A 10,482-nucleotide genomic window follows, 5' to 3' on the forward strand; every position below is an offset into this window, starting at 1 on the left:
CAATATAATTGATTTCACATGCAAGCAAGATTCTACTGAATATTATCCAAAAACGACTGGAACACATCAACAGAGAACTGCCAGAAGTGCAGGCTGGATTTAGAAGTGGTCATGGTACTAGGGATATTGTAGCTAATGTTAGATGTATTTTGGATGAAAGCAGGAAGTATCAGAGGAATATCTCTCTGTGTTTCATTGATTATGCAAAGGCCTTTGACTGTGTAGATCACAACAAACTGTAGTTGACTTTGAGAAGAATAGGAATCCCAGAACACTTGATCGTGCTAATGAGAAACCTATACTTGGACCAGGAAGCAGTCGTCACAATAGAGCAAGGAAACACTGCATGGTTCGAATTTTATGATAGGTTTCTTTTTTCTCCTCTCCTCTCCTCTCCTCTCCTCTCCTCTCCTCTCCTCTCCTCTCCTCTCCTCTCCTCTCCTCCCTTCTCCTCCTCTCCCCTTCCCTCCCCTTCCCTCCTGGAAAAAAAAACAAAAAACAAACCAACAAAAAACCCAGAGGAACTTTATTATTCCCAATTCAGGGCAGGTTTTCCAGTAGGCTGCTGTGGGGCAGGGCTGTAGAGGTGGGAGCAGCCCTACTCGCAGGCGATATGAGGGTTCCTCAGGACCATGATGACCGAGTCCCTACACAGAAACATCTTGGAGATGTAGCATTTCTTGTTGATGGGCTTGAACTTCTTACCCTTGCCGCTCTTGGGGGCCTTGGTCCACATCTCCTTCACATTCTCCAGCCCCATGTTGCAATGCCTGTCGAAGTCCTTCATGCGGCCCAGGAGCTTCTTCTTGTTGCGACAGTTGATGAGCCCATGTGTGTTGTTCGTAACCGATTGTGTGAGCACAGAGAGCAGCTCGTGTTAAACTCCTCCTCTTTTCGCTTCTACAGCTCCTCCAGGGTCATCTCACTCTTGGGCTTGTTGAGGAGGCTCACGGTCCGTGCCAGCTGCGTTCTCGGATCACTCCTGTTCCCTCTGCGTTGCTTCTTCCTCTGTAAGATAGGTTTCTTGACAGAAAATTTCTTAAAAACTTAACCTAGATTGCTGCACACTTACAAGAGGACATGTGAATTTCAAGGCAGGTGGTGGTTATTTTTCATACATGAGTGTCATTAATCCTGGATGATGTCTTTATACCATTTTGCCACTAGATGGCACCACTGCACTCATGCTTTTAAAATTTCACAGCACACAAATCATTAATTTCTATTTTAGGTCAGTTCATTAAAAAAAGAATATTATTATAAATTAGAAATAAATACGATTATGGGATTAAACCAATCAGTGCTAAGAGCATATATACTAAGTGTTGTTACATACTGTCAAATTGGAATCAACTCGTTCTCCAAGGCAGTAAACTGCACAATTTGACCATTTGTTTTCTTGTGAAGCTGCTAGTGGATTCAAACTGCAGGAAACATGCAATTTTGCATTAGCAGCGCCATCTCCCTATGGACAACACTACGAGAGCTCCCTAAACCAACAACAATAGTATTCGCCAACTTTCATATTAAAACATTTGTGTTTTACTTCCAAGTCAATATTTCTTTCTCTTCTTTCCACTAGTACTGGTTTTGTGACATTTCAGTCCTGATACAATTTATGTTAGTATTTTCTAAAGCATGTTCAGCAGAGACATAATGCTGTAATACTCAGGAGACATGTGACGTACAGGACTGAATATTGCTGAATATGAATATGTACATGATAAACTTTATTTGTAAGCAGGGAAAGATCACATTAGAGTAACTGTAGAAAATACAGTACATATATAAGTCAGAAATACAGGCATTTATTATGACTATTAAGCTGTATGTATTATAAGGAATATATGTAATATACCATTACACATCTGACAACATAATTGCTTTGTACACAAGAAAAATGAGCTATACATGTGGTGAATGGGAAGCAGTCATAGTCACTATGTCCAGTCTGCTACATCCTATACTCTAATCTGGATTTCAGAACTCTTATATTTGTTGGGGCCATGGATTATATGTAGTTGGGTGCTGCCCAAATGGACATTATGTGATTAACAATTGTATTCCAAAAAAGTCATCTTCTCAACAACTAACAATATCTTAATCTCAAAGATTTCCTTCCTTAGTGTTAAAATTGGCCTAAAATGGTTATGCTTACAAATATAAGCCTTAACAATCAAAGAAATATTGATGACAAAATATACTTCTAAAGACAAGATCAAGAGTTTAAAAATACTTTGCAACTGCTTCAAAATTAATACTAAGGAAATACAGCTAGTATTTCACTTAGAAACAGGATTAGACAAAGATATTATTTATGACCTTATTTTTTATAAAATCCTTTGTTCAAGGAACTTCATATAATCATATTTGTCATTATTCAGTTTGAAACTAATGGAGTCACTGGGTTCCTGAAAGAGCTACTGCTTCTTCTGAAGAATCTGACCACTCATCTTTTTAGGTTGCTTGCTTTTGGCTTTTGGTTGTGCAAAGTTCCAATCCACTGGATTGAGCAGCTGTTGAGTCTTCTTGTGGGTCCAATATGGCTTAATTATTAGTGTAAGGAGGGCCAGTCGAACAAGAAAGGGTGCAAAGTGAGGCACATATAGACTGCTGATCAAGCTATCCCAGTGCCAACAGACTGCTGATCAAACCATCCCAGTGTCAAAAACACATCCACAATGTGGTAGGCTAAAATCATGCAGCAATAAAACACATGAATCATTAGTCATTGATTAAGCTTCCAAACAGAGACTGTAACCAGCCAGCTTTTAAGAGCATCTAGGAAATGTAGCTAAAAGTAATGCTTATGTCCAAGAGTAATGTCATAGCGAGATAGTGGCCAGCTTTGAGATTGGCCAAAGAACCAAGCAATTAAAAAAAAAACTCAACAACAACAACAGCAAAGAGAAGGTAGATAACTGAAAACAAATCAAATGTCCTGAAAAACAATTTGGACAGGTGAACTGCAACATTTTCAAAGAAAAAGAATCCTGTTGCTTTTGTGACACTGAGCCAGCACCGATTCCACTAGCTTTGTCCCTTATCAGCATGGAGAAGAACAGGGTTGACCAGCAGAGTCCACAGACCAGTAACAGTACTCTGAACCCCCAAAACAGCACGGGTGGCTGCAAGGTTCAAGAAGACCTTTTCTTTGGCCACTAAAGAGTGCTAAGTGGAATTCAAAGAAGAAGACAGCTGATGGAAGACAAGAAAGACACCCAGATAAAACCAAAAAACTAGATACTGCCAATGTTAAGAAAATTTTCCATGAAACAAGTTCAAATAAAAAATGTTCTCAGATGTAGCTCCATCATTTTTAAGATTCAGTGTCCCACTTTGTTTATGAAAGGCATCTCGAGGTAAAAGCAGAATTTCTAAGCCTTATGCAGAGCCTGTCAAAGTAATTGTACCTACAATCTTCATGCATTTGTCTTCAATCTCAGCTTTTCCACCAGGAGCCCTGGCTGCAGCCCCTCATGCCTCCTCATTCTCCAGAGCATGTCTCTCTGCCCCTATTGCCTCCTCTGGTCACACACCACACGCTACATGCCCTGCAATCATCAGACTGCAAAATTGAAAAGTCATAGCATTGTAGATTTCTTCTTTCACTACAGTTTTTATTTTATGAAGTTTTAATCGTTTACTTACAATCATTCAGATACTTTGCACTTTACACACGCATTTCTTATATTTTATATAATTAATTACTATTGTTCTATGTCAATTATTCCCATTCTCTTCAAGTCATCATGGAATTTTAACTCTCTGGCCACTGAACTCTGCTTTCCCATTGCTTTCCCCCTTGCCTTTCTTCTTTCTTCCCTTTCCTCTTTTGAACATCAATACACATCAGTTTCAGATAGGCACCTATTATCACAAAAGAGGTCTTACACAATTTTTTGTCCTTATCTGACTGAGTTCTTTCACTCAGTGTAATACTCTCTAGACTCTTTACTTTATGCTGTATTTTATATATACTGTTGTTCTTTAGTGCTGTATAGTATTCTATTGTGTGAATACATCACAATTCATTTGTTTATGACACACGTTTGGGCTGGTTTTTTTCTATTTTGAATAATGTTTCTATGAATGTAGGCGAGGTATGCTCATTTGAGCCTTAATTCTGTTTTCCTTGAATATATTCCTAGCAGTAGAATAGCCAGATCATATGGAATTTCTATTTTCAGTTTTGTGAGGAAACACCAGACATCCTTCCATAGTGGTCATATAATTTTATTTTCCACCAGCAGTGCATAAGAGTTCTAATCTCTCCGCATTCTCTACAACATTATTGTTTGTTATGTTGTTAAACTTTGTTACTTTAGGTGGGGTGAGATGGTTTCTCGTTTTTATTTGCATCTCTCCGATCTCTCATAGGTCTGAACATTTCTTTATGGTTTTTTTTTAGGTATCCAAATATATTGAAGTGAAAGAGCTGAATAGACAATTTTAAAGGGTAGCCCATGAGGACAAAGCAAAGTATCACAATGGAAAATGCAGAGAGCTGGAATTGGGAAAGAAAAAAAGCTCGCTCTGCAGTTCTCAAGCTAAAAGAACTGAAAAACAAATTTAAGCCCGATGTCTCAATACTGAAAGATGCTTTGGACAATATATTGAATGACCCAGAAAGTATCAAAGGAAGATGGAGGGAATACATAAACTCACTGTACCAGAAAGAACTGACAGTGAAACATTTCATGAAGTACCATATGTACAGGAGCCAATGGAGGCAGGCAATAAGGAGGAAGTAGAAGCTGTATTGAAGGCATTGGGGGAAAGTAAGGCCCAGAAACCAATGGGATATCAATTCACTTGTTTCAATTAACAGATGCAGACTTGGATGCACTCACCAGTTTACGCCAGGAAATTTGAAAGACTGCTGTCTGGCCAACGGATTGGAAGAGGTCCTTATTTGTTCACATTCCCAAGAAAAGTGATCCAACTGATGTGGAAATTATTGAACAATATCATTGATATCACATGCAAGCAAAATACTGCTGAAGATAATTAAAAAATGGCTAGAACAGTACATAGATAGGAAACTGCTAGAGGTTCAGACAGGATTTAGAAGATGGCACCAGGGATATCAGATGGATACTGGCTGAAAGTAAGGAATACCAGAAGTATGTCTATTTGTGTTTTATTTACTATGCAAAGGCATTTATGTGGATCATGATAAGTTGTGGTTGACATTGAGAAGAATGGGAATTCCAGAGCACTTGATTGTGCTCATGCAGAACTTATATCTGGATCAGGAGGCTGTTGTGCAAATGGAGCAGAGGAGCACTGCATGGCTTCGAATTTGGAAGGGGGTGTGTCAAGGTTGTATTCTCTCTCCATATCTATCCAATCTGTATGCTGAGCAACTTATCCGAGAAGCTGGACTCTATGAGGAGGGGTGTGACATCAGGATTGGAGGGAGACTCATTAATAACCTGATTTATGCAGATGATAGACACAATCTTCCTTGCTGAAAGTCAGGAAGGCTTGAAGCACTTGTTGCAGAAGATCAAGGAATGCAACCTTTGATATAGACTGCACCTCAATGTCTGGAAAACGAAGATTCTTACCACTGGACCAATAGACAGCATCATGATGGATGGAGAGGAGATTGAAACTGTCAACAGCTTCCTCTTTCTTGGATCCACAATTAACATCCCTGGTACAAGCAGTCAGGAAATAAGGAGACACATTGCACTAGGAAAATCTGTAGTTAGGGACCTTTTCAAAGTATTAAGTAGTGATCTCAGTTTGAGGACTAAAGTGAGCCTGATTCAGGTCATAGTCTTTCCAATTACTAGAGGTGGACAATGAATAAGGTTAACAGAAAAAGAATTAACAACTTTGAGCTGTGGTTTTGGAGAAGGACAATGAGCATCTCATGAACGGCCAAGAAAATGAACAGATATGTCTTGCAGAGGGTGCAGCCAGAGTGCTCTTTGGAGGCAATAATAATAAGGCTTCACCTCACATACTTTGGAGGGACTATTCCTTGGAGAGGGGCATGATGCTGGGAAGGCTGGAGGGTTGGTGAAGGAGAGGAAGATCCTTAACCAGGTAAATTAATATGGTGACTTCTGCAATGGGTACATGTGTGTCAAGAAGTGTGAGGATGGCGCAGGATAGAGCTTCTGTTCACTGGATTGCTATGAGTTGTGCTCAACTCGATGGCACCTAACAACAAAAACTTCCAAATGTCCTCCTTTGTGATGAGTCTTTTTCATATCTATTACCCATTTTGTGATTTGGTTATCAGCCATTTATTTGTAGAGGACCTGTAGCATTCTGTAAACTTAGTTATGAAAACCTTGTATGAAATGTGATTGCCAAAAGTGTCTTCTCAGTCTGTGGGTTTTCTTTTTACCTTATTGGAGAAGATTTTTTTGAGGTACACTGGGATTTGATTTTAAGAAGGTCACATTCATCAATTTTATCCTCTCCTGGCTGTACATTTCTGGCTATGTTTGCAAGCCTATATATACTATAGTCTAGAGTTTCTAAGTTTCTTACCATTTTGACTCTGATTATTTTTTATTACTGGTTTGAGTACAATAATTTGTTTACATTGTGATTCATTCACATATATTGTGGGTTTTTTTTTAATTTCCTCCTTATTCTACCATCAAACTCTGTGACTCCATGATTCCCTCCACACTTACCCTCAGCCCGAATACACTCAACTATGCAACCTTAATTCTGGACTCTTGTGATAACCATAATATGCTATCATATATCATTTTTAAACTGTTCTCTCACTCATCTGTTTCAATGCAGTATACATAATTTATTCAGTTTTTCTCAGTCTTACCCAACCCTGATGTCAGTCCCATTCTACAACAGTGGCACTATGCAGTATTTGCCTTTTTATGACTGAGATATTTCACTCAGCATAATGTCCTCCAGGGTCACCCATTTTGCATAATATTGCATGAGTTCATTATTTTTCAGTGCAGTGTAGCATTCCATTGTGTGAATATACCACAGCTTCTCTATCCACTCATTTGTTGATGGGCCCTTGGGTTGTTTCCAACTCCTTGCTATTGTGAACAAAGCTGCGATAAACATGTGTGTGCACATATCTGCTTGGATGGCTGTTATGGTCTCTTTAGGGTATATTCCCAGTAGTGGAATTGCTGGATCAAATGGTATCTCTTTTTGCAACTTTTTGAGAAAGCACCACGCCACTTACCACAGTGGTTACACCATTTTACACTTCCACCAACAGTGAATAAGGGTTCCAGTTTCTCCACAACTTCGCCAGCATTTGTTGCTTGCTGTTCTGTTAAATTATTAAATATTTCTTAAGCTGAAAGAATTAAAGAACAAACTCAAGCCATGAGTTGCAATGCTTAAGGATGCTATGTGCAGAATAGTGAATGATCCAAGAAGCATCAAAAGATGGAAGGAGTACACAAAGACACTATACCAAAAAGAATTGGCTGACACAGAAGACTTTCAAGGAACAATATATGATCAAGAAGCAATGGAGATGAAAGAGGAAGTTCAGGCTGCTACACAGGAATTGGAAAAAAATAAAGCCCCAGGAATTTATGGAATACTAATTGATATATTTCAACAAACAGATGCTGCCCTGGACATGCTCAACAGGTTGTGCCAAGAAACATGGAGGACAATTACCTGGCCAACTGACTAGAAGAGATCCATATTTTTCCACATTTAAAAAAAAAGTAGGGATGGGGAAGATGGCAGAGGTGGAGAGTACAGTGTGAAGAGCCAGAGGGATAGCAAGCCGCATAGAGACGGGAAACTAGAGAATACTTCACACTCCATAGAGACTGACCATCACAGCACGACGTGAACAGTAGGAATTTGAATCAGAACTTTTTGTTGAGTTAGACTCGGAACTATACGAACACACAGCCTGGACTGCACTCTGGTCCACATTTCAGTGCACACTTCGGATCAGCAAAAGCCAGAAGTTGCTGGACCCATTTGAAAGGGGAAAGCTTAGTGGGGAAATTGGCTGAGTTCTTTTAAGCCCCACTAAGACCCAGTGGGTCTGTTGTGTGATGTGGACAATAGGAATTCTAATAAGAACGTTTATTGATACAAATAGTTTTAGGAACCACAGGCTCTTAAATCCATACTGCTTTATGGAAATTTGAGTGAGTCTTCACTGGTCCTGCTTTATCCAGGACCCTGTTCAGGCAGGGGCCACTGAGAGGGCACTGGGTAGTGCCGCTGGGAAGGGGCCACTGAGTGAGAACTGCTGAGTGGGAGATGGACAGCTGGAATTTGATCAGGGACCTCAATGGTAAGCACACCTGGGCAGCTAATGTCTGAGTGAGGTCCCTCAAGTGGTTGACCCACCCTGGTGATTATTTCACACCCCTGCCTGCCCCACACCATTTGGCTCCACACCTGTGCCTACATGACCAGTCAATCAACTTGCCTTTCATCGAGAGCACCTGAATCTGAGTTATCTACAAAAGGCTGCTCTCACAGGCTCTGAACTGACCATTTCCTTGAGTCAGAAAGTCAGAGAAATTCTCTTCAAATTAGGAATATATCAATGTCTCGAAGAAAACAAGCTACCCTACACAACACAAACGCAAAACAAGATGTTACCACCAAATGGTGACACAGTAGCAATGGATTTCCTAAAGTCAGGAAGTCTGATGGAACTTTCTGACCCAGTATTTAAAAGAACAATGAATATTTTCAATGGATGAAACAAAAACTGGAAGAACTACAGAATACTGCAAGCAAAAACCAGGGGGGAGCTAAAAAAAATCCAGACAAGGCAGATAAAACAAACAAGGCACTAGAGGCACTGGAAAAATAAGAAACCATGATCCAAAATATGAGGTCCAATGTTTCAGATGCTGTCAACATGATGGAGGGACACATAACTAGAATTGAAGAGATAGAACACAGAACCAGTGAAATAGAAGATAGAAATGTCACCACTGATCTGCTAGAGCAAAAAGCAGAATCAAAAAGGAAGGAAAAAGAAGAAAAAAGAAGAAAATCTAAGAATAATGTGGGACAACATCAAGAGAAACAACATGCACATCATTGGAATCCCAAAAACAGGCAGAAGTAAATAAAGACACTGAAAAAGTGGTGGAAGAATTACTAGAGGAAAACTTCCCAGGCATAATGAAGAAAGAGAGAATATATATTCAAGAAGCTGACCGAACACCATACAGAATAGACCCCAAAAGAAAAGCACCAAGGCATATCACAGTTAAATTTGCCAGACCAAAGATAAGGAGAGAATCCTGAAAGCAGTGAGAGAGAAACAAAGAGTAACCCATGATGGAGAACAGACAAGATTAAGTGCCGATTTCTAAGCAGAAACCATGCGTGCAAGAAGAGAGTGGAAAGAACACTCAAAGAACACTCGAAGAATGCAAATGTCAACCAAGAATACTGTACCCAGCAAAATTACCCATCAAATATGAAGGAGAGATCAAGATATTCCCAGAAAAACAGAATCTAAGAGAGTTTGTAAAACAAGACCAGCATTGCAGGAAACATTGAGAGATCTCTTTCTCACAGAGTTACCACAGACCAAAAGTAACTAGCAATAACACCAAAAATAATTCAACAAAATGATAGCAATAAAACCCTGCCTTTCAATAATCACACTGAATGTGAATGGTTAGAATGCACCATAGAAGAGAAGAAGAGTAGCAGATTGGATAAAAACCCAAAATCCATCGCTATGCTGTCTACAAGAGACACACCTAAAAATTGAAGATAAAGAAAGACTAAAAATAAAAGGATGGGGGAAAAATATACCAAGCAAAAAGCAATCAGAAAAAAGCAATATTAATGTCTGAGAAAATAAATCTCAAAGCAAAAACCATCACAAAGGACGAGGAAGGTCACTGCATAATGATTAAAGGGTCAACAGAACAAGAGGACATAACAATAATAAATATCTATGCATCAAAAGAAAGACCTTCAAAATATATTAAACAAATATTAACAAAACTGAAAAAGGAAATAGACAACATTATGATAATAGTTGGAGACTTCAATATTCCTCTCTGACGAAAACATACCACTGCCAGGAAAAGACTCAACAAAGATGCTCAAGAATTAAACTACAAAAAGCACAGAAAATTCTCCAGAATAGATCACATTTTAGGTCACAAGGAAAGCATCAATAAATTAAAAAACATAGAAATCATTCAAAGCATTTTCTCAGACCATAATGCTACAAAATTAGAAATTAATAACAAAAGGACAAAGGACAAAAACGATACATCTGGAAGCTGAACAACACCTTCCTTGAACATGACTGAGTACTACAAGCAATAAAAAATTAAATTGAAATGTTTTTTTAAACAAACAACAATGAAAACATCACTTACCAAAACCTCTGGGAAGTCACAAAAGGACAAATAATACATGATGCCACTGTTGTAGAATGGGACTGTCCTTGGGGTTGGGGAGAGACTGAGTAAGATAGGTTCAATAATGTATACTGCACTGAAACAGAGGAGG

The 10,482-nt window shown here is 39.0% G+C and overlaps 1 pseudogene; it reads right to left on the reverse strand.

The window, feature by feature from the left end:
• Positions 1–2,420: 2,420 nt before the first annotated feature.
• LOC102864110 overlaps positions 2,421–10,482 on the reverse strand; it is a 12,381-nt pseudogene continuing 4,319 nt past the window's right edge.

Source organism: Elephantulus edwardii, unplaced genomic scaffold, assembly GCF_000299155.1.
Source record: "Elephantulus edwardii isolate Elephantulus edwardi_28Jun2011 unplaced genomic scaffold, EleEdw1.0 scaffold00178, whole genome shotgun sequence".
Classification (NCBI taxonomy): Eukaryota; Metazoa; Chordata; class Mammalia; order Macroscelidea; family Macroscelididae; genus Elephantulus; species Elephantulus edwardii.